The 24,186-nt window shown below is 47.7% G+C and overlaps 2 long non-coding RNA genes across 2 annotated transcripts in view; one reads left to right on the top strand and one right to left on the bottom strand.

Annotated features, from left to right (window-relative positions):
• Positions 1 to 24,186, top strand: part of LOC121113227 — a 53,998-nt gene that overhangs the window by 29,218 nt on the left and 594 nt on the right. Inside the window, exon 2 of the long non-coding RNA XR_005859807.2 lies at positions 23,145 to 23,273. This is a non-coding gene — a long non-coding RNA (uncharacterized LOC121113227). The remainder of the gene's footprint in view (positions 1 to 23,144; positions 23,274 to 24,186) is intronic.
• On the bottom strand, positions 58 to 23,893 carry LOC112532399. The gene is made up of 3 exons (XR_003075098.2): positions 23,803 to 23,893; positions 815 to 944; positions 58 to 148 (listed from the first exon to the last, which is right to left on the bottom strand). It is a non-coding gene; the product is annotated as an uncharacterized LOC112532399 (long non-coding RNA).

Raw genomic sequence — 24,186 nt, 5'->3', positions numbered from 1 at the left:
GGGTGTCCAATCTGGGATCAAAAGTTAACAGGAGAGGTTTCAAAGAGCCAAGGCTTACCTAAAGGATTGGGAACCTGCTTTGGATATGGCTGTACTTGGCTTAAAAGAGACAGGATTAGGGAGTGGGTTTATGCCAACCCGCGGACACCTGCAAAGAAGAGCAGAAATCAGTGGCAGAGGCTCTTTGGTACAACGAGAATCAGTGCATGGAAGTTTGAGCTAGATAAATAAGAGCAGGAAAAGGTGGTTTTTCTTTCTTAATGAAGAGGATAATTGACCATAGGTGCAGCAGATAAAGGCTCTATTGCTGGTGACATTTGTACAGAGGTGGGCTGTGCTCAGCTTAAAGAAGAGGTACTTGTCTGATCACAGGTATTGGATCTGAGGTGGGAATTAGTCCCTAAAGCTCATGGGCCAGCAAAATGATTGTGATGGATTTTTTGTGCTTATCTGAAAAATCTATGAAGTCCCCAATGCAGCTGTATTGTTTGGGGAGGTGGAAGGGGGGGAAAGGTAATAGGCAATTGAATCAGTTTTAAGCTGTTACAGCCAGCGCAGCGGAGCAGAATAAATCACCGTAATCAAAACAGAGCTGCTTTATGACACTGAAAGCTGAACAATGAGCCTTCACATAAATCCACTCCACCTATTAGGCAGAAAAGCCCTGATAGTCAATACTCACATTAAACATCCATCAAAAAGTGCTTCACAGATTGCACTCCCATTTGGGAATTTCTCCATTTCATAGTCAATTGAAGCTGTACAGCTGATGATTGCTATTGGATAACACCACCTTCATAGGGTGTAAACTCACCTGAGGAAGCGATGCTCAGGTCTACAGTGAGTATGAGTGGTGTAGCTTGGAGCAGCTCTACTTAGAGAGTTACCCAGAAGTTGTGGGTCTCATTTCCCATCTGAAGGCAATGATTCTCTGCAGGACTTATCTGTGGATTTGGCAGATACAAACAGGATGAGGAGAGGTGTTGGGACTGGGGCTAAGTCATCCTACCAAGTCATCCTACGAATTCCTCAGCAGGAATGAGCATGTCACATCCACAACCATGGATGGACGTGGACCAACCAGGAACCTGACACTGTATTTCTAAGGCACTTAATGCATAAAGAGGTGGATGGAAAAAGGGTCAGGAAGAAACACATGAAAGGGTACAAATAGGATTGGAGGTAATGGCCTTAATTTGCACCAGGAGAGGTTCAAGTTGGATATTAGGAAACATTTCTTCTCCAAAAGAATAGTGTTGCCTTGGTACAGGCTGCCCAGGGAAGTAGTGGAGTCATCATCCCTGGAGGTGTTCCAGAACCATGGAGATGTGGCGCTGAGGGATGGGGTCAGTGGGCATGGTGGGATGGGTTGGGTCATCTCTGAGGTCTTCTCCTGCCTTAATGATTCTGTGAGATGGGGGATATAGTAATTAGTGCCACAAAGAGCAGAAGGCGGCATCACTTCCATTGTGAGCCCTTTAACACTCTTCCTGCAGTGGGAAGTGATCTAGATCAGGCATGAAACAGAGCACCAAGCATTCCTGGAAACTTTTGATTTTAAGCATTTTGAACCTTAGCTCTCCATTTGTAAGTAGGGATAATGCACTCAAAGGATGCAAAGATTAGTTAATTAATGGGTTGTGACATACTCTGATGCTGTGATAATGAGCACTGCTAGGAAGACCATGATTAAGGCACTGATTCAGTGTATTTTATTTAGATGTCTAACTGAGGAGATGGGATCAGACCCCGAGGCCATCTGAGCATTCCACCCCTTTCTTTTGCCTACATGGGGAATCCAGTGTTCTGTTTTGGAGAAGGATCAGAGCCTCTCCCAAATCCACAACCAAAAATGCTGGCATGTCTGCACCCATCCTCATTTAAAGTGGATATCCTATAAGTATTCTGTAACTACAGCAGGGTATAGGCAGGACATGGTACAGAAACCCTGGTGCTGCACTCAGCATAAGGAGGGAAGCCATCAGGTTTGCTTGTGGAGCAGTTGGCAAACTCAAATGAGGTGCAGCTTTCAGGAGGTGGTGGAAGTGGCACAGCATTCTATAGCTGGAATTCATAGAATCATAGAATGGTTTGAGTTGGAAGGGACCATTAGGGCCATCTAGTCCAAACCCCCCACCACAAACAGGATCATCTACAGCTCTGTCAGTTTTGTATCACAACACAAGCATCTGTATACATACAGAAAGAGAGTGCTGTGACAAAGCTGTACTAAATCCTGGGAGACCTGCAGGGCTGAGCCCTGGCAATGAGGAAACCAAGGGCAATGGATGAGGGGCCATGGTTGGATCGTCAGTTATTTGGACACGATGGTCCTTGTGGGTCCCTCCCAGCTTGGGATGTATGAGCCCAAGATCAGTGATACTGGAGGGGATGGGTGATTTTTAGCAAGGATCCACAGCGTCTAGCACTCTCCTTTGGGCAGCTGTCAAGAGTGATGAGAGTCATGAAGAATTGGCAATAGGACATTGAGAAGCAGCTGGGGGTCAGCAGGGGGAGGACCAGAGAGGTCACCATGGGCTGGGATGCATGAGGGATACAGGCTGGAGGCAGCATCCTCTCCTTGCCCTTCCTGAGGGGCAGAGCAGGGCAGGGAGCCGGCAAGCTCAAAGGACCTCGTGAGTCACCAGAGCCCCCATAGGGGTCTCCTGGGGGAAATGCCTCCTCAGAGCTGCCTGTGAGTCAGTGCTGATGATGAAATGGGCACTGGGAGGCTTTAAAGTGATGGAGGAAGAAGGCAAAGGGGACAAATGTCCTTTCCACATCCTCTTGGCTGGCAGCCTTTTCTGCAAGCTCCCTGCAAATCATTGAAGGCGTCTACCTCTTGTTACATGGAAGGACTCAGATGTTTGTTGGCCACCTCCCCTCTGTCTTACCCTTGCAGCAGAGGCATATAATGTTCATCCATGACGCTCTCACCGCCTTGCAGAGGGTGCCTTGGTTGGGCTGGCTGCTTCCCATTGCATACCTGACACTGTTACCCATCCTTCTCCCTGACTCTGCTCACACAGGAGGCACCCACATCCTGCTCAGGAAAGGTTGAGCTCTACACGGCCCTGGTTCATGCCCTGTGCTTTCAGCTGCAAGAGGGTCAGAGGGTGATGAGGGGATGCCTCACCCCACCAGGCTGACCCAGGGTTAGAGCAGAAGTGCATTTCAAACCCCATCTCCACCAAATAGAAACCTACATCTCTTCCCTGCTCCCATTAACAGATCTTCCTCGAATAATTCCCCCTCTGCACCGGGTGAGCGAATCTTCCAGCTTTCACTTGCTGCTGGCTTTTCTTTCACTGACTTTAGTTTTCACTTTACTGAGGCTTTTCTCTCATTGACTTTTTTTTTTTTAAGTCAAGTTGCAGGGGCTTGAAAGAAGGTGACTCATCCTCTTAGAAGTCCCAGCAGCTCATATCTCCTTTTTGGCACCAGCTGGGAGGTGGGAAAGAGGGAGGGGGAAGAAAGAAGAGAAATCGATGCACCTTTTGTGTGATTTTCTACAGCTCACCTGTTCCCTGTGCCCATTTTACACTGTTCTCAGCTGGGGAAGATAAGGTAATTTACTTGGTGGCAATATTTCTGCCCTTTTAGTCTTTTAAAGCCTTAATTCATTAGAGGAGGTATGATGCAAACAAAGCAGTGGGATGTGAGTGACTGTTCTTAGAGCATTTTAGGCTATAAGACAGGTGTGTTTCCTCCCATTTTTAGGCACAACTAATCACACAAATACATAGACTGTGCTGAGGGTGCTCTATAAAACCAGGATGCACTCAGAGATGGATAATACTGGTTCTTCAGTGTCTTTTACAGGATGAAAACCAGGGTGTAACAAGTGGCAGCTTCTAAACATGCAACACACGTGGCCCTGTACAGCAGGCAGCTAAAGCAATGGCTTCTATAGGATGTTGAGGATGTCAGGGTGTTCCATGGAATTCATTGGGAAGGAAAAAAAGGGAAAAAGCCATCAGACGTAGGAAACTAAATGAAAGTACCACTTAAGTGGAAAGAGCAGAAAGAGTAATGTGGAAACTCTCCCTTTGTGCTGGTTGGTTTTCCTGTTCCTCCTTTGGCATCTGCTGTTGGCCACAGGGCTAAGCAAGCCTGTGCTTTGCCCTGATTTTGCTGGTGTGCATCCTCTCTCCTCCCCAGTGAGGCCACATCTCAACCCTTCTCATTGCACGTGACCTGGTGCTGTCACCAAACCAAAGCAGTCCTTGTCAGAGCGAGACAAGAACTCAAAGCATCAATGGGAGGCAGTAGTCCTTGATAGAGGGACCACTGGAATCTTGAAACTTCACTGCCTCTTGTGCCAGGGGTTCTCCTGTTTTGTTCTGAACCCCACAGAGCTGTGCTGTGGGCTGCTACGAGGAGGATTTTGCAGAATGGCCTCTGTTAGCCAAGGGTAATGGCTCCATAAGCTGGGGTATGGCAGGAGGAAAGGGCTGTAAGAAATGTGGAGGTGAAATTCCAAGGCCAGGAGGCAGCTATCAGAGCGAAAAAGAGCAGATGATGAAAATGGAACAGGCTGCCCAGGGAAGTGGTGGAGTCATTGCACCTGGAGGTGTTCAAGGCCTGTGGAGTTGTGGCGTGGAGGGACGTGGTCAGTGGGCATGGTGGGAAGGGTTGGGGTTGGGCTTGGGGGTCTTGGAGGTCTTTTCCAACTGTAATGATTCCATGATTCTATGTGGCTCTTCCTCTGCACTTCAAAACACAACAGCCAATGATACCATAACACATAAACGGTGGGAGGCACTGGTACGGTCATTTGGGGAACCACTGGCACAGGAGGCAGTGAAGTTTCCAGGTTCCATTCACTGACTCATCACATTTTAATGTGCTTCAAGTAAGAAATACATTAAATGCTTGACCAAGAGGCACCAGTTGCTTCCACACTACAATCCCTTCCATGGTGGTTCCACTACCACCAGACTACAGCTCCTTTCACTCCCTTGAACCTACCTGGCAAGACAGTCACTTGTGGGCTAGTGAGGAGAAAGAATCATGGGCTTGTGCTTCAGGGGTGGTGGTTTGGGAGCCAGAAGGCCACTGAACATAAGTGTGGCATGATCTGCTGTGTCCGTGATTTCGGTCTGGACCGGGCTCTGAGCAACCTGATGGAACTGTAGGTGTCCCTGCTCATTGCAGGGGAGTTGGACCAGATGGACTTCAAAGGTCACTTCCAACTCAAACGATTCTGTGATCCTATTCTATGAAAAGAGGCCAATGGCTGGGGAGTGTTCATGGTTATACAAGACAAAGAGGACAAAGAGAAGCTGGACCAAGAACACGTGCATGGAGGAAGTAAGACCTGAGTCACTACCTTCATTTTTTTATAGTTGATGCAGGTTGGGCTGGATTTAAATTGGCAATTTTGGAAAAAAAAGATGGGGAACAAGTCAAAAACAGGAAAATAAATGTTAACAATGTCCCCCACCGGTCAGCTTTAGCTACGAAAGCAACAGAATTGCCTTTTAAAGGTCAACTGAAGTGAAAATCTTTGCAGAAAATCTCTAAAACACTTGAATCCCTCAATTGCTTTGCCTTGGGTCCCTGGCTCTGGGAGCTGAGAATGGAGAAGCAGACTCTGTTGCTGCTCTGTGGGTGCCTGTGCCCATTAAATGCAGCCCTTCCATCCTCTTTGGCACAACCTCCTTTCACAAATACCTTCTTGCATTTCTCACAGCTGAGCCAGGGGCATAAAAAAAAAGACAAGCTTGCAAGAGGTGGAGATAGTGGTGAGGATGGGAAATTCCATGGTCAAGGCAGATGCTTGGCAATGCAATGTCTTGGACCAGTTCCCAGCTCCACTACAAATTAGCCTTTTGCTGCAAGGTAGAGACAGGAGCGATAGGATGGAGGAAGGTTTCCAGAAGGATTTGCTCCCAAGGTCCTTTCTGTCTGCACAATGTCCATGAAGGGAAAAAAGGCTCTTTCAGCTTTCTTGACCGTCTCTAGCTGAATATCAGAGCTGGATGACAGCCTGTGAGGATCCTGGATCTGATTACATGCAGCACTTCCTACCTGACCTCCCCAGTTCCCTACTGCTTATGCAAGAAATTGCTGCTCCTTTCTTGGTAGTAGTAAGACTTGGAGTAGTCTTTCACTGTTTTGCTTCCACTAATAGCAGTAATAATGATGACATGACAAGAATATGATGGTGACAAAGATGGAAGTTCCTGGGTTTATGAGCTGCTCTCCATCATCCCCTGATGCTTTTACAGCATTCAGAGTTGGTGGGGCATACTAAGATGGCTGAGAAAGCTGCCTGGTGTGAAGCCAAGCTTTGTATCAGATGGCGTGCCCATGGGGATCACCATCCCTCTTTGGCTTCTGGTTGGAGGAGGCTGGATTGGAAACCAATAACTTGCAGAGTTTCCTTCTTTTCTGTCTCCCATTCACATTCTCCTCCTCCCATGGGTCTTACAAAAGCCACAGCCTTTGAGATGGAAAGCAGTGTATGTCACAAATAAGCAGCAGTTGAGCCTGGCTGGGCTGTGAGGTCACATACAGAAGGAAATAGCTATTGATTTGGGTGGAACAAACTGTGTTCAAATGCTGTGTCACAGCTTGACTGGACCCTGGCTAGCAGGAGCCTGCAGGTGCTTGTGCAGGGAATGGTTTTCCCTCTTGGACCACAAAGAGAGCACAGTGCTTGGTGAGCTGCTGGCTTTGTTCATAATGGTGAAGACAGGAACCTCAACCTCATTCCTCACATTCCTTCCCAGGTAGTCAAGACTGTGGCACATCCAAACCCATCATAGATTAGATCATTTCATGGACGGCATGAACAAAAACAAGAGGGAGTAGGCAGGGGTGTCCCCTCAGCATCCCCAACAGAAAAAAATGGGTGTGTGGGAGGAGTATGGGAAAAAAAACTTGACCAATAGGGTCTGGTTCACATATCTTGCTAAACAGCATCTCACCTTGGTGCCATGGGAGGCAATAAGCTGAGCCAGATGGGCGTCTGATCTGACTCAAAGCACACCATACTTTTCCCCACTGAATGCATTAACTGACCAGGACTAGATACTACCTGGACTGTAATTGGTGTGCTTTGGGCTCATCTCTGGTTCTCATAGAATGGCCTGGGTTGAAAAGGACCACAATGATCATCCAGTGCCACCCCCCCTGCTATGTGCAGGGTCGCCAACCACCACACCAGGCTGCCCAGAGCCACATCCAGCCTGGCCTTGAATGCCTCCAGAGATGGGGTATCCACAACCTCCTTGGGCAACCTGTTCCAATGCATCACCACCCTCTGAGTGAAAAACTTCCTCCTAATATCCGACCTAAATCTCCCTTGTTTCAGTTTAAGATCGTTCCCCCTAAGACCTAAGAGTTCTCATTAGACCACCCAGCTTGTGGCTTTGGATTAATCCTTTACTAGTTCTGTACTTTTGCTTTGCAACTGTGACAGTAAGATCTTGTTCTTATAAGGCATCCCTTATTTTGGGGATCTCAAATGGCTTTAGAAAGGAGATCAAAATCATCACTTCCATATGGAAGAAGAGATGTCACTAAAGATATCTGTGGTTCTTGGACTCAGTGATCCTTACATATCCCTCCCAACTCGGGATATTCCATGATTCTATGTTTTCTCTGTCATACTAGAGCCTTGACTGGGAGAGTTCCAGTTGAAAGAACCCAAAATCATGTCACAGGGGCACGTAGGGGGCTGAACAGACTGAAAGAAGTTCCCATGGCCTCATCTGGATAAGAAACCAATATAGGCGTAGCTGCAAGCGACTGGGTGGAACGTGACTTGGGGAATAGATTTTGACATCGAAAAGTTCATTAATGGCCTTGAGGTCAGTGTGCAAAATGGCATTTGGGGTATTTCATTCATCAGCAATATGGCGGGGAGAACGAGGGCTGGTGCAGCTCTAGGGGGGACAGCAGCAGGGTTATCAAATAGCACAACAGGCGTCCTGTCTCCTGCTCTCCTCCCTGGGCATCTGGAGGACACTGCTTGAAGGATTTTAGCTCTTCTGGCCGGCAGATTTACTGATGGCAGGGTGAATAACTTTGCTGCTGCTCCCAAGGGAGCCTGGAGAGATCCAAAGTCATCGCAAGCTATTTCGGGCTGTTCTGGATGAAGGAGAAATGATGATTCTTTTCTGTCAGTCCAAAAGTCAGAGTTCATTGTGATCCAGTGAGGAGAAAGGGACCCTTAGTGCTCTGAGGCCAAGCAGCTGCCAAAACACCCTTAAGGAACAGGCTGAGCCCTTCTTCCTCATGTCTTTGAGGCTTGTTTGGGAGGCAGAGGAGCTGGATTGGATCAGCTGTGGGCATCAGCCCCATTTCTAGTACTGTGGTATGAAATTTGGTCACAGCATCCCAGAGCTCCCACTTGGCACAATGACACCCAGGATGGTGGGGCCATTGCGTTGCTTCCCATGGCTGAGGCTGCATGGTACCGCATAGGAGAAGCTGAGCAAGGTAGGAGAGAAGGGAGTTCTGTGTGCCTCCTGTTTGTCTCCACGTGTGTGTACAGAGGTGGTACACTTAAGTTCTAAAATAGCTGTGATGGCTGTACACCACTCTTATCAGGTGGGAAATATTTTAGTTATGTACAATGCTTCACCCAGGCAAAATCTGCATTTTTAGAGAGTGAGCTTCTAAGACGTAATAAGACGTGAATAAAGAGATGACTCATCTGTATTCTGGTTTGTTGTTTCTTATTGTGATCTCTGGGGTCAACCCTCTCATGAGAGCAAATTGGCTTTGTGTTGCTGAGATGCTGGAGCTCATGGGAATTGCTCGGTGAAGCTGGGTGGCCCTGTGCTGTGCAGAGCTGCCTCCTTTGGGTGCAGCAGATCCCTGCTCTACGCAGTGAGGTAAAAAGACACAGGAAAGGTTGGAAAAGACCTCTCAGATCCCACAAGTCCAACCACAACGCATCCCACCATACCCACTGACCACGTCCCTCGGTGCCACATCTCCAAAGTTCTGGAGCACCTCCAGGGATGGTGACCCTATCACATCCCAGGGCAGCTGTGCCAGTGCCAGACCACTCTTTCAGAGAAGAAATGTTTCCTAATATCTGACCTGAAACCTCCCCTGGTGCAGCTTAAGGCCATCATCACCTCTCATCCTATTGCTGCTACTGACCCCTACCACGCTCCAATCTCCTTCCAGGCAGTTGTACAGAGCCATAACGTCTTCCCTGAGCCTCCTCTTCTCCAGACTGAGCCATCCCATTCCCTCAGCCACCCCCCATAAGATCTGTGCTCCAGACCCCTCACAGCTCCGTTGCCCTTCTCTGGACACACTCCAGGGCCTGTCTTGTGGTGAGAGCCTAACACTGAACACAGCACTTGAGGTGTGACCATGCCCAGGATGTGAAGATGCTGAGGGTAAGGCAGGCAAATCACTGTTTCTGTGCCAGTGGGAACTGAACCACACTCAGCTTGACTCAGGGGGAATTCACAGCCTGTTTTCCGTAGGAAATGAGCATCACTGTGACTGCCCATCTCCCCCTCCCACAGCAGGCGAGACAAAGCTTTGGGACACCAGACTTCATTTGCTTCTGGGTGATGGGATCCCCCACCACTCCCACCCCCAGCCAGGCACTGTCTGTTGGCACATCTCAAGGTGGAAGCCCCACGCTCCTCTCCCTCCCTTCTTCCCTCCCTGCTCCTCTGATGTCACTTCTGTTTTCCCCAGTTTGTGCACATCTCAGCTGACAGCCTTTGAAGCGCCGCTGGTTTGATGGGGAGGATTCGCCTTGTTTGGGTCTGCCATGGCCCTCGAGGTTATCACTTCATCTTGTGGCTAATTAAGACTGACCTGGTCCGTGCCATCACAGGCAGCTGCCGTCATTGACAACGACAAGCGATGATAAAGAATAGTCTGGTGTTTAATTAGCCCGCGTGAGTCTCGCCCACTGCCTCTTGTGTCTAGCTGTGCAGCTCAGCTGGGTAACAAGGGAAGAGTTGCCTCTCTCTGTTGGTTTTGCATCTGCCAAGGGGCTTGCCCTCTGCCCCAGGAGGGAGATGCTTTTGGGTTCGTAGTGAATTTGATCCCCGTGGACAGATGTGATGTCCACATGCAGATCTATGTGGCTGCGGCAGTCCCTGGGCAAACTGGTGGATAGGAAGGGCATGGAGGGCCTGCAATGTGTCCAAGAAGGGCAACAAAGCTGTGAAGGGTCTGGACTACAAGTCCTATGGGGGGAGATTGAGGGAACTGGGATTGTTCAGACTGGAGAAGAGCAGGATCAGGGGAGATCTTCTGGTGCTCTATAATTCCTTGAAAGGAGGTTGGAGAGATGTGGGGGTTGGCCTCTGCTTCCAGGTGGCAGTGATGAGATGAGAGGTGATGGCCTCAAGTTGCACCAGAGGAGGTTCAGATTGGATATTAGGAAACATTTCTTCTCTGAAAGAGTAGTGATGCATTGGCACAGGCTGCTCAGGGTGGCGGTGGAGTGAACATCCCTGGAGGTGTTCAAGAACCATGGAGATGTGGCACTGAGGGACGTGGGATGTGGGCATGGTGGGGGTGGGTTGGGCTTGGGGATCTTAGAGGTCTTTTCCAACCTTAATGACTCTATGATTCTATGACACTGGTAACCAGCCAATGGCCTGACACACTACAGTGGTAGGGATCAGCAGAGAAACTATCTCCTCCACTCTGGTCCTGGTGGTCGGTCTGTCCTGGCAGCATCCCACACAGCCTGACAGCATCCATCTCCCTGTGATGGAGACATGGTTGGGTTTTAGGCTGGGATATATAGGGAAAAATACTCTTCATCCCTCTAGATGCTTCATCATCTGGGTTAGGTTGCATCCTACAGTTGTCAGCTTGATTTCATCGCTGGGAAGAAATCCTTTTGTTTGCCAATCTTATTCAGCTCCCTCAAAAGAAGAATTATGTTAATGAGAAGAGAACAAGTACATAGCCCCCAAAGCTCTAACAAAAAGAGATCCAGGATGTTGCAAATAGTCAGCTGCCATGCTCTGAGCCTGATAAGACCGCGTAGTCATTGAGACTTTGGGCTTGCCCAGGTAAAGTGGCCTGGCTCTCCCTGCCTGCAGCAGACCTGAGACAGGCTGGAGGTGAGCCCTGAGCAGTGGCACAGGTTGCCCAGAGTTGTGGTGGATGCCCTGTCCCTGGATACGCAGGGTGAAGATCCACTCCCTTTGGATGTGGGATTTCCACACTTCCTTCCAGTTTGGCTCAATAAAATCTGCAGCCACCCCCAGTGTTGAACTGCGGCCGTTCTCATTTTTCAGTATCATTTGCAGTTTGAGGTCTGGCCAATGAATGCACCTCTCTGGTTGTCATGAGTCAGACAGGGACAAGGTCACCCTTCCATCTTGTGTGTAGCGCTCAGGAAGGTGTGTGGGGTGAGTCCTCAGCTCTGGGGGCAGAGGATGTTGTGTTGCCAAGGAAACAGCTCACCAGGTATCCTTGGAGTCCTAAATATACTCTTCAAAGAGAGGATTTTGTGTCTACCAAGCTCCCCACCAGCACAGCTCCCTTTGATTCCTCCCTGACCCAGCTCAGGCAGTGCTGGACCTGTTCCTATCACAGTGCAACTCAGGGCATGGTGACCAGGGCCTCCCGCAGTCATTGGTGTTTGGTGCAGAGAGGATGCTGTGGCCTTTGAGCTGAGCTCACCTGCCCAGTGCAGGCAATTGAAAGGCAGGGTTAGAAGATAGAGGGGTGAATTCCTCCATCCCATCCACCTGCACCGCTCCTTGCTGTGCCAGAGGTCACTTGCAAGGCTGTGAGAAGACCACAAAAAGCAAGCCTGACAAAAAGAGAGAGAAAACTTGTCTCTCTGAGCATCTCCAGAAACTTGGATTAGTACAGAAGGCCAAATAATCATTTTGCTGCCAACGGGAGAGGTTGGGCTTCCCTTTGGTGACCTTCGGGATGGTTGGATACTTGGAAAATTTCATTCTCCCAAAGAGTGGTCAACTGTTAGCACAGGGAGTGGTGGGGTCACCATTCCTTGAAGTGTTGAACCATGGAGATGTGGCACTGAGGGACGTGGTCAGAGGGCACGGTGGGATAGTTTGGGGGTTGGCCTTGGGGACCTGAGATCTCTCTTCCAACCTCATCGCTCCTTTGATTCTATGACTCTGTCCCGCCTGAGCACCCATGAGAATAACAAAAGCCACTGCAAGAGCAAGTCAGTGCCTGTGTGTCCAAGTGACAGACAAACACAGATTTCATTAGACAACTCCACTCAAGAAAGACACGGCAAAATTTGTGATGCTGGTCCTGGATCATTAAAAAAGCATGAAGGAAGATGGCTCGGTACTTGACCGAGTTAAAATCTCCAGGCAAGATTTTTTCCCCTCCTCCTTCTTAATAAAAGTCACCCAATTACAAATATTATTAACAGATAAAAACTGCTGGCACAGGTACACCAATTTCCAGATCGCCGTCGCTTCAGCTTGCTCCGGCTGCTACAATAACAAATGGGACGACTGCTTCAGGATTAGAAGCTCTCTGCCACCTTCTCTTTGCTGGAAGTGGAAAGAGTTTTTTGGGGGGAGAGAAAGAAAAAATCACGTACTTTTTTCCTATTTTCATCCCATTGATGCTCACGTTCCAAAATAAGGAAACCCCATGTTGCTGGATGGCTTCAGAAATGGGTTTGGAAGCAGAGGGGTTGACAGTGGCAGCAGACACCCTCTGCAATTAGGAAACTGTATTCATGACATTTAATATCCTATTTCCTCGAGGTTTTGATGGAGTTTAGGCTCCCAAAAGTCTTTAGAGGAGCCTTTATGACGTTTGGTAGCCATTAAGCTAAGCTCCACTTAGGCAGGAGAATGCCATTCCAGGAGGAAGAAAGGACCATATTTCAGCTGCTCAGCACATCATGCCCCACTCTGGGAAGAGCCTGAAGCTCCAAGCCAGCCCTGATGTGGCTGGAAGAAAGAAGAAAGAGGGAAAGATTTGTCAGAGCTGTGCTGTTCTTGCACAAACTCCTTCTGAAGGCCAAAGGAAGCGGGGTGAAGGTCTGACAGGGGAGGTTTGGGGAGGGGGAGTTCATTGCATATGGGCTTTCCTCATTCTCATTCTCATTCTCTTCCTTTCCAGCTTGTGCCTGCTATGCACCCCTACAGCTCTGGCCACACTACCAGTACCACTACTAGTGGTACCTTTTAGACCTCTTCCTTGGTTTTAGCATCCTGCTGTAGGTACCAAAGTACCAGTGTCTGCTGGGGCTGTCAATCCCTGCTCTGCTCCACACTTTGCCCTGTCAATATCTCTTAGGGACACAGAGTCACTCATTAAGCAGTTCTTCTTTCTTACGCTTCACGCTTCCCTAACAGAATCTGAAAGAACAGAAGCTGAAGGAAAATAGGAGGATGGAATTTTGGAGAGTGAAAGAAAAGAATGAGTAAGGCAGCACGAAATGGGAAGTATCTGTACGCCTTCTTGTGTGCAGGCAATGGTATGTAGGTCACCAAGGCATCTGGCTAACGAATGGGCCAATGGCCAAGAAATTTGGCCATTCTGCTGAGGATACAATCCAGCACGTGAAGCCATTTGTACAGCACCAAACCCGGGCTCCCAGGGAGGCAGGGATGAGGAGAGGTACGAGCCTGACCCCAGGGATAAGCCTGGAGTCACTCAGCCTCTACGTACATCCTTTCCTTGGCTTCTATGCATCCCATGACCTTGCTCTAGGCCCAGCACGAGCATTCTGTTAAGGGTCTTCCAAATGTGAGAGCGATAAAGTGGGGAATAGACACTGACGTTGTGAACTGAGCCCCGGGCTGAACTTAGAGACATTGAGAGATCTGGCTGCAAAGTTATAAAAGGCCCTTGCAGGCTGTGCTGGCTGCTTGCATTTCCAAAGTATTTCTCCACTGAGTTCATGGGACATCTGGGGTGTCATCTTTCTCTGATGGCACCATCCAGCAATTCTCCAAACAAGCAGAACAGTAAGAGATCTGGAAAGAAAGTGAACAGTGCAGAGACAGCAGGAGGGCCTGACTGAGGGAAGACATTCTGTTTGGAGGAGGGGAATATAGCTTTGTGTACGGCATACTTTCTGAGAGCCCAGCACAGGGGAAAATGTTTGTTTGCATGGAGATCAGTGGTGTCTGAAAGGTGAAGAGAATTTTTCTAGCCTAGTGCTCTAGCTACAGAACTGCAGAGAGGCTCAGTATGAGAGAGAGGCATCCCTGCCTATAGCAGGGGGTTGGAATTAGGTGATCTTTAAGGTCATTTCCAATCCAATCTGTTCTACGATTCTATGAGAAAATTATTTACCCAGAGAGTTGTGTGTGCCCCATCCCTGGAGGTGCCCAATGCCATGGATGGGGCCTTGGACAGTCTGAACTGGTGGGGGTCACTCAGCCCATGACAGGGGTGAGGCTGGTTGGGCTATGGTGTCCCTTCCAACCCAACCATTCTGTGACTCTATGACTCTATGACTGTGATTCTATGATTCTGTGATTCTATGAAGACCACACAACAGTGAAGGCCTCAGGTGCACATTTCTCACTGGCAGCTCCAGGGCAGATGTTCATAACCGGGTTTCTCTCTCCTCCAGTAATAACCCAAACAGCTCAGTGCTGGGGATGGGATGATGGGCAGTGCAGTTTCATCCCAAGAGCCACGAAGACTTTTATCACCTCTGAGACAGGCTGATAGATTAGACTGTTAGCTCATTAGACCTGTCTGGGAAATCAGCACACCTGCATATGTTTTATGCCTTCTTTCAAGTTCTTGATAAAATCATCTCCCCCATCCTCCCTACCATCTCTGAAGACCTGGCCTTGCAGCTGTACAAGTAAATGACATCCCCTCCATTTATAATCATCAAAAGCAAACTGAGAAGGGGAAAAAAAAAAAAACACCCAACCCTCAATGCTGAGAGCATGCACTAAAATGTTATTAAGTCTCTTGAATTTCATTTGCACAGCTGAAGCTGTCCCTGGTCCCTTTGGAGAACCAGCAATAGAGGCAGGCTGAAATGATGGACATCCTTTCCACTTGCTATTTTCCAAATGTATCAGGGCAGTATCTCAGCAGGACGAATGTGTCCTGCATCTCCCATACACTAATGACAGATTTCTTCTTCCCACTTCAGGCGGATGTATAAATAAGCCAGGCAGTCGGCTGCGTACCTGGGGAGCTGGCAAACATCTCCCACAAAGAGCCATAAGTGGGAGGCGATAGGCACTGCTTACTCCATGACTTGTGCTCACATCATGCCTCTTCTGCTGGTGTCAAATCAAGATGGATTTTGAATCTCAAGGCCCATTCTACCCCAAAGCAAAAGCAGCCTGGAAGGTAGCAAAAGATGTCCAAATTCTAGACACATACACTAACATAAACAGGGGGTAAAGTAACGCTCCATGGAAACCTGAGGCAGCCCCTGAGAAGTGACTGTCTGCTCTGGGTTTGTCATTGCAACCTGAGAGGGGAAATCCTGGAGCTGGTGGAAGAACTGATGAACTCGTTACAGGGATGCATTGCAGTTAGTCTATGGAAAAGCAAGCTGTTTTCATGAAACATCGAGGTTTTCTAAAAGAAACTTGCTGAAATCATAGGGTTTTCCTTGCTGCTGGCTCACAGTCCACTTGTAGAGGTGGCACTGGGGAGGGGGAGTTTAGGGGAAGAGGCCACCTTATATTTACATCTGCCACTCCAGGTGAGAGGTGGCACCGGAGCAGTGTGTGTGCCTGGTGCAATGTGGGCTGTGATGGAGAAAGCCATGTCCATATCCTTTTGGACATAGCTCCAGTCTTACTGCTGGATCATTACAAGCATGAATGTCTGGCCTTTATACCAAAAGGTTCACCTTCTCTTTCTCTCCTTTCCCATTTTCTATTTTACTTTCTTCTTTAGTGCTCAGCACTCACTTCTGGCTGCAATGGGGCTCTGTTATCTTCACTACACCTACCTTTGTGCTTGGACAGACCCTCCTAAGCAGGCTGATTTTTCTCTATCACTTGAACACTTATTACTATAGAATCACTAAGATTGGAAAAGACCTCTGAGATCACCAAGTCCAACCTCAGCCCACCCCCTCCATGCCCACTGACCAGGTCCCCACTTGTCACATCTCCACAGTTCTTGAACATCTCCAGGGGTCATGACTTCACCTCCATGGGCAGCCTATTCCAATCCATTCTTACTCTTTCTGAGAAGAAATGTTTCCTAATATTCAACTCTCCCCTGGAGCAACTTAACACTGTTAACTGTTGTTCTAATTGCAGCTGCTTGGCAAATAACAGGTGAGAAATAGACATGGATTGCCATGGCCTTGCTGTGGTTTTGCTCTGAGAAAAAGTCTTTGCTGGGATCAGCAGGACCTGTTCACCCCACATCCTAGAGTCCATGTGTCAGACTCAAAAGCCATGCTGGGAATGGGAAGGTTGAAGCAACTCCAAATTCTACCTGGCCAGCTGCAATTCAAAAAACCATAGAATCATAGAGTCATTAGGGTTGGAAAAGACCTCCAAGATCATCAAGTCCAACCACCGAGACCAGCTGGGTTGCCTGACAAAACCACCTCTCTGAGCACAGCAGCTCTGAAAATGGAAACTGTTTTTTCAAAGCATGGCCAAGTATTCATGATGAGCAAGGATGGACACCTGGGATAATGTATGCTGTGCCACAAGTCCCAGTGTCTCCCACCTCTGAGTCTGTGGGAAGAGGTAGTACTAAATGATGTGAATCATAGCACCAAGAAGCAAGACTTGGTGATTCTAAACCACCTCGAGGTGGATTTTGGAGCACAGCAAGGGACCAAAGTGCTCTCACTGGAGGGTTTTGTGTCCGTGACTGTGCTGGGAATCATGCACCTGGTAGGAGGTGATGGGGTTGGATTGGATGATCTCCAGAGGTCTGTCCCTTTCAACCCCTACAGTTGTGTGATTCTATGACTATACTGAATCTGCACAGTGCCTTCAGCTGTGTGCAGGGGATGGCACAAAGCAGTGCCAGTCCTCTACATAAAGCGTGGGTTTCCGGATGGGTGACCTCTCCAGGAACGTGTTGCTACATCACCAAGCTCCAGGCCCATGCCAAGAACCACTTGTACCTCCATGCTCCATGCAAAAGGGGGATGGATGGAGCTGGCACAGCCCCATCTGCCATCCACTTGGACCAGCAGCTGATGTGCAGGGAATTAAAACACCATGTGCGTGCATCACTGCTGGGGACACCCCAAGGACAGCCTGGCAGCCACTCTGCCTCCCCATGTGCCACCTCTTTGGTTAAGGATACAGGGAGCATTGGAGGATGAGGGGAAAGCCCATGGAGGAAATCAAATCAAAATTCATGCGGCTCTGCCTTTTCATTTGATGATTTCAGGGCCATCCATAAATTTACATTTTTAATTAAATGCCACGAGCAAATGATTTTTCCATTAGGCGCCGTTCTCCTTATTACACTTCACAAGGCTCAAGTTCTTGTTCCTGGTGTGCAAGGCCAGATAACATTCCCCTGGCATTTAGGAAAGCTGCAGGAATGCACTGCCAGGGCTTTCAACGTGGTGCGTTCTTTCCTCTCTCCCCTGTCCTGCTTCTTTTCTGAAGGACTGGAAATAAGGAAGAGGAACGTACCCTTGGGGTTGTATCCCTTCTCCCCCTCCTTTCTGCTAAGAGCGGGTTTGGAAGCATGAATTAGAAAAAAAGGCAGAAAAGGAAGAAAAAGGGGACTCAGATCCACGAGGAAGGAAGGGATAAAACAAGAAAAGGTAGCCAGAGGGAAGCAATAGAAAAGAGAAGTGAATTGGATCTGCACAGTCAGGATGTTGTAAGCTGTTTGAAGGTCTCTGTCCAGGTGAAAGGGATCCCAAGAGGAAAAATGCACTTCCCCTGCACAGCATCTGCTCTCAGTTCAAGGAAAATTAGCTGCCAAGGGCTGCAGGATGGAAATAAAGGTCACGGGGAGAAAAGGAGCTCCAGTGCTGCTCTGCCTGTCTCTTGCTTTTGCTGCTGTCCCTTCTCAGCACTGACTTTGAGGCCTATTCACAGGTGAACTGAATTTGCTGCACTGAAGTGCCCTGGGATAACAGTGTTTGACTCCAAGTGACCTATCTCCTCCTCCGGAGTTTGGAAGAAGAAAACCTCTTCATTACACTCCACTGCTTAATCCCCTGGAGTCCATTGGAACAGGCCTCTGCACATCCATAGCCAGAGATTAGAGCAAAGATGCTCTGACATAGCAGATTCCAGTGTCTGAACAGCTCAGCAATAGGGGCTGAAGACAGCCAGGGAAGAATAATGCATAGCAGCATTGAAAAGCAGCACGCTTAGAAGAAACACAGTTAGTGGGCATGGCGGGGATGGGTTGATGTTTGGACTTAATGATCACAGAGGTTTCAACTTTAATGATGCTATGATTATATGACCCAAAGCACAGTGAGTAGATTGAGCCCCACGGTTATTCCTCCAGGTGGTGTTAACCCCTCTGGCTCAAGGAGGAGAAAATTGAACGTGTATGCTTAAGCAAACAAAACCAATGAAACCCCACCCAAAATACTCCCCAAAAAATCATATTCTAGGAAAAATAAGCTGTGTGGGAGATTTCTGTCCAGGTTATGGTTGTCTTTCAGGAGCAACTGGCTCTCTTCATTTAAATCAGACGTTTTACTGATGTCCCTTGAGAAAAATAAAGCAAAAGCATTGTTCAGCCCTTGCCTGCAGCCAGCATAGCTCAGGAGACCGTCTGCCCTCTTCTATCACAAAGAAAACAAGCAATTCAGTCTTTATTCCCTGTAAACTACCACCAAAATCCACTTGTATCCTCAGTGGATGCCTGGATCCTTTGGCCCTTCAGCAAGGACAGGGTCTCCAAGCACTACTAAGCAAATGTTTACTGAAAAAGAAACAACAGCTATGGTTGCGAAAGGACGTTTAGAAGATGTTTTGCTCCTAATATTGCTGGAGAAATAGGGAGAGACATAGTAAATTGGTTCTTAGGATGCATATGACAGTACAGGGAGCTGGGTATAATAAGGCAGCGTGAGCACAAAACCTCTAGTTTCATGCTCATAAAGGAATTTGACCCTCTCTGGAATTTGTCATCAGGGATTGTAGATGGATTTTTATTTTTTAATTATTAAATGGTTGCAGCCAATCTTTTACTTACAGTCAGGATCAGGTGAAGCGCGTTGGAGGCTGCTCTAAGCCCAGCTCCACGTGGTGGGAGATGGGGGTATATAACACTTGGCTTTTGCTCACTTTCCCCTTCCTTTAAAGTATCTTACCTCCCTGCTGGGCCAGTGGGAAGGGGGCCAAAGGACTCCCCAGTTCTCTACAGCATCACTGCAAGGCCAGAAATAAGGCCCCAATTATACCTGCAGGGAAATGGAGGCATCTGGTTCCCACTACTTGCTGAGGTCAGACAGTAAGGGTCTGGCTGGACAACTACAAGAGGTTATATTTTATTACACTGATGATTCCTCAGCTGCAGAGCATCTATTTGTAGTTGAGATGAGGTCACCTGCTGGATCTCAGCTGACAGGTGGTAGGTCCTGCCTCGGGGGTCACAACTTATTAAAATGTAATTGCATTGTAAATTGGATGTGTTGAACTATTGTCTGATCACCATCCAAATCTTTGACCAGCCTGGTCTAGAATGTTAATGAACTAATCTACAAATCCCAGGAAAGAGAGAAAAGTTTATCTGCTGGTCTTACTCAAGGGGTATGTTCTGCTTTGCTGTAGCAGTGGGTTGACATGTCAACTGATGTATGGAGGTACCAACTCGGGTGTGAGAAATGGTGCGATCTCTGAGGCTGTGTGGGTGAAGAATGGCTAGGTGGGATTAGAGGGAAATCTGATGAGAAAAAAAAAAAGCAGGATTTTCTCTGCTCAGTGCCAAAGTTTCTGGGATTAAGGCTTTAATCAGGAACACAGGAGGGCTCCCAAGTTAACTGACCTGAGTAATTAGCAAAGTAAGAAAGGTCCAAATGACAAGTGCTTTCAAGACACAAGCTAGTCTCTATCAGCATCACGTGGCAGGTAGACACACCACCAGCCATGGTGGAAAATAGGATGAATTTCTGATTTATGTTGTACTACATTTGGATGTTGGCAATGGGGCACATACAGAGGAAATCCTTGGAAGGTTGGGTAGAAGCTTGACCAAGCTCTTTAATAAAGACGTGGTTGGAGAACTTATGGAAAGATTTCTCTTAGGGAAGTCTATTCCAAATGAGTTCATCCACTTGGGAAAGCGTAAAACCCATTATGATGACACATAGGTAAGGTAAGTAGCCCAAACCATTCTAATCCATCAGCACTAGAGACTGAGAACTGCTTAAAACAAAGGCTGAGAAAGTTCTGAGGGACTCAGGGGGAGGTTGCCAATGGCCACTGTAGGGACATGCTTGTCATTTTCATCAGACAGTTTTGTTCAGATAGCAACTTTGGGCCCAAGGAGGTGTTTGGAGCAAGCCACACACAGGAATCCAATGAGAATACATACAGAGTGCAATGGCCCAGCCCATTTGACTGATTAGTTTGCTTTCAAATTCTATCAGAGACCAACAGAATCATGTGGCCAAGAGAAAATAACTTCTCCTGCAGCTCTGGAGGACAGTGGATAATAAAATTGCAGAATCATAGAATGTCTTGACTTGAAAAGGACTACAATGATCATCTGGTTTCAACCCCCCTGCTATGTGCAGGGTCGCCAACCACCACACCAGGCTGCCCAGAGCCACATCCAGCCTGGCCTTGAATGCCTCCAGGGATGGGGCATCCACAACCTCCTTGGGCAACATGTTCCAGTGTGTCATCACCCCGAGTGAAAATCTTCCTCCTAATATCCAACCTAAACCTCCCCTGTCTCAGTTTAAAACTATTCCACCTTGTCCTATCACTACCCACCCTTGTAAACAGTCATACCCCCTCTTGTTTATATGTTCCCTTCAGTGCTTGGAGTAGGGCTGCAGTGTAAAGCAACAGTAAGCCCACACCAACCATAGGTACTGAGCCTGGCCAGCAAGTAGGAGAGGGAGTGAAGCTGGGATGTCTCTTGAAATCATAGGATTACGGAAAGGGTTGGGTTGGAGGGGACCTCAAAGTACATTCAGCTCCAACCCACTGCTATGGGCAGGGCTGCCAACCACTAAATCAATCAGGCACCAGATCAGGCTGCCTAGGGCCCCATCCAACCTGGCCTTGGGCACCTCCAGGAATGGGGCATCCACAGCTTCTGTGGGTGAATGTCAGCTCTAAAGAAGTAGTCAGTCAGGGAGCCTTTAATTTGGCAGGTAGGGTAATATAGTCTGAGTAAAGGAATGTAAAGGACCTGAATACTTTGCAGGGATCAGGCAGTGGAGATACAGAGCTCAGCTATTGTTTCCTTCGCATCTCTTCTCCTTTCAACTCAAACCTCTCTCCCAGTAACACCCCTGGCCCATCCAAAGCAGGGGAGAGCAGATGAGCGATTTCACTCCACTGCTGCTCACTGGAATTGAGTCTGGGCCATCTGCTGTGGCATATGCTGTTCACACGACACGCCAACAGCACTGATGAGCAGACAAAATTGGATCCGTGGGTAGATGAGCTCCATTAATGAAACGTCATCAGGATCCTTTGGATCCTGCAGAGCTGTGAACATGTTTGGCTCTAGGGAGACTTCAGAAGGGACGCCAGATATAAACATTCTGGGAGGGTTGTCTGGTCCTTGGCTGAGAGCATGTCAAAGGAAGGGGTTGTTTAAGAGAGCAGGCCAGAAATGCAGCACATCACACACAGTGCTAATAGGTAGATGGTGCTGAGCTTAACATTTCACATTGGTAACAAATGCAATTAGAATAGAGCTCCATTAAAAGAAACACAACAGAAATCTGTTGTGTACATAGGCAGAAAAGAGTAAATATTGCTTTATCCACTTTATCTTTCTGTAGGAGCAGAGGCAATCAAAGGCTCCTGCTTGCTGGCAAATGAGTTCATTGTCTCTATGAGTAAATTAACTCCCTGTTCTTGGGTCCATCAATACTTCAGCGCACTCACTTTCAGTGGGAAAACTTTCTGTGGCCATAAATGTTTCAACCTCTCTTTGCAGGAAGGAGATGGTTGCGTAGAGGATCTTGGATGCTGTGACATGGTCATGGGTAGGGCTGGCTGTGAGGCTAAGGGAGGTTGCAGTTGAGGATAAAGCAGCTGACCACCCTTAGAAACTCCACTGCACGCTTTGATAAGAACAAAAAAGCAAGCAGTGTGTGCTCAGAATGATTTCCTGGAGCAACGGGTGGCAAAGGCAAGTTCAGGGCCATGGGGTAATAAAACCCACTGAAACCCATTGTCTCTGCAGGGTTCCCAGTTAACATGGAGAAGCTTGTCTCCCATATGGTATGATAACAGAAAATGAGCCACAAATTGACCCATTAACAGTGCACCCAGCTGGGCATGCTCTTTCTTCAAGCCTTCCTATTGATATGTAGCAGAGAGGCCACTCTAGCACATGAAATGATGTTTGGTCAAATAGTTTATTATGCTGCAAAATGCAGATTTGGCTTGAGTGAAACTCTCAATGAACTCATTTTCCAGTCATTTGGTCAAAAGCCACTTATAGGATTTTTTTTCTATTTTTTTTTTTCGGATTGCTTTTTAGAATTAATCTGTTGCAGCAGAGTCACAGCATTTCAATTTTAATAACTTTGTCAGAGGGAATGTTTTGATTTTTGATTTTCCAGTGCTGCCCATTTTAAAAACTTAGCAAAATGCAGTAATTACTCCACAAGTGAAATGAGGTGGGGACGTAACAAAATGAGACCTTTCCTTTGAGAGTTGAAGGAGTAATATCCTATAGTGCATCCTGAAATCATTTTTTCTGTTTTCGGGGGAGGGGCAGTGGTAATACTGTGTCTTTTAATTTGGTTGTATTCTTTGGATTTTGCTCTGGGTGGACCCAAAATGCATTTAAACAAGCTATTGTTGCAATTCTCCCAATTAAAATGGAACAGCTTATTTCCCACAGCATAGGAAGGGAAAGCAAATAGAATTAGAAAGAATTAAGAGGAGTACAAGCCTTTCTTAGGAAAATGCATGGATTTCCAGCTTGAAAACTGGTTGCTTATTTGTTGTGTGTGTGTGTGTGCTTCCTTTTCATTTTGAATGATGCAGTGCTGCTTCATATAATCACAGAATCATATTCATCATAGAATCATACTCATATCATTCATGTTGCAGGGAGAGGAGGACTCGTCTACAGGGCTCCTCTGGGGAGTGTTCAATGGTCTGTGGATTCAGCCCTTTGTGTGACCCAAAGTGCCTCCATGCACAGAAAAAGGAAAGTCTCTGCACACATCCAGCCTCATGGTGAGAGGGGAAAGCATCCTCTGAGCCATATATTTTTGCTCATCCAAATTCCTGTTATCGAATTTGACATGTGCTTATCACAGCATGCACAAGAGCCCTATGGGAAGAGACGGGATGGATGGGGATGATGGAAGCCAACCCCCAGCAATGTCTCACCTTTCTGGATGGTGTTTCCTGCACAGGGGGCAACAAACTGATCACCATCACACTCAGGTTTTGCCAGGGAAAAATCTGATTTTCACAGAACTTCACCTCAGCCCTCCAGATACTTCTAGCCTACTACAGCTCAGGAAATGGGAGGACTGAAGTTTCCTCAGGTTGCACCAGATGATGGTTGACCAGAGATGGTCAGATTGGATATTAGGAAACATTTCTTCTTGGAAAGAATGGTCATGCACTGGCAAAGCTGCCCAGGGAATGGTGGGGTCACCATCTGTATGGCAAAGAGGTATACAGATTGTAGGGTAAATAGGTATAAGACTAGAGAGATTATCACATTTACAAAAGAGTAATGAAATAAAGATCTTACCTGTATCCTGGGCTCACAGAAGGGCTCCAAGAGAAGTAATCTCCAGGTAGAGAACCTTTCTCCTTGGGAGTCAGCCCTTAAATGGGGTCTAGGAGGGGTGCAGCCTGGCTCCACCCCTTCCAGTCACTCAGGTGAAATTGTGTTCACCTGTGCCCCTGCAGCTGACTCAGCTCAGGTGGTCAATCAGAGGTTCAGGCCGTGATTCGACAGTTCCCATACACCGTCCCTGGAGGTGTTCAGAACGGTGGAGATGTTGCACTGAGGGCCATGGTCAGTGGGCATGGTGGGGGTGGGTTGAACCTGGGGATCCGAGAGGTCTTTTCCAGCCTTAATGATCCTATGACTCTGTGATTCTTGTCCAGCTATCCACCAACCTCCAATATT

Source organism: Gallus gallus, chromosome 4, assembly GCF_016699485.2.
Source record: "Gallus gallus isolate bGalGal1 chromosome 4, bGalGal1.mat.broiler.GRCg7b, whole genome shotgun sequence".
Lineage (NCBI taxonomy): Eukaryota > Metazoa > Chordata > Aves > Galliformes > Phasianidae > Gallus > Gallus gallus.
This window is presented reverse-complemented; position numbering and strand designations above follow the sequence as displayed.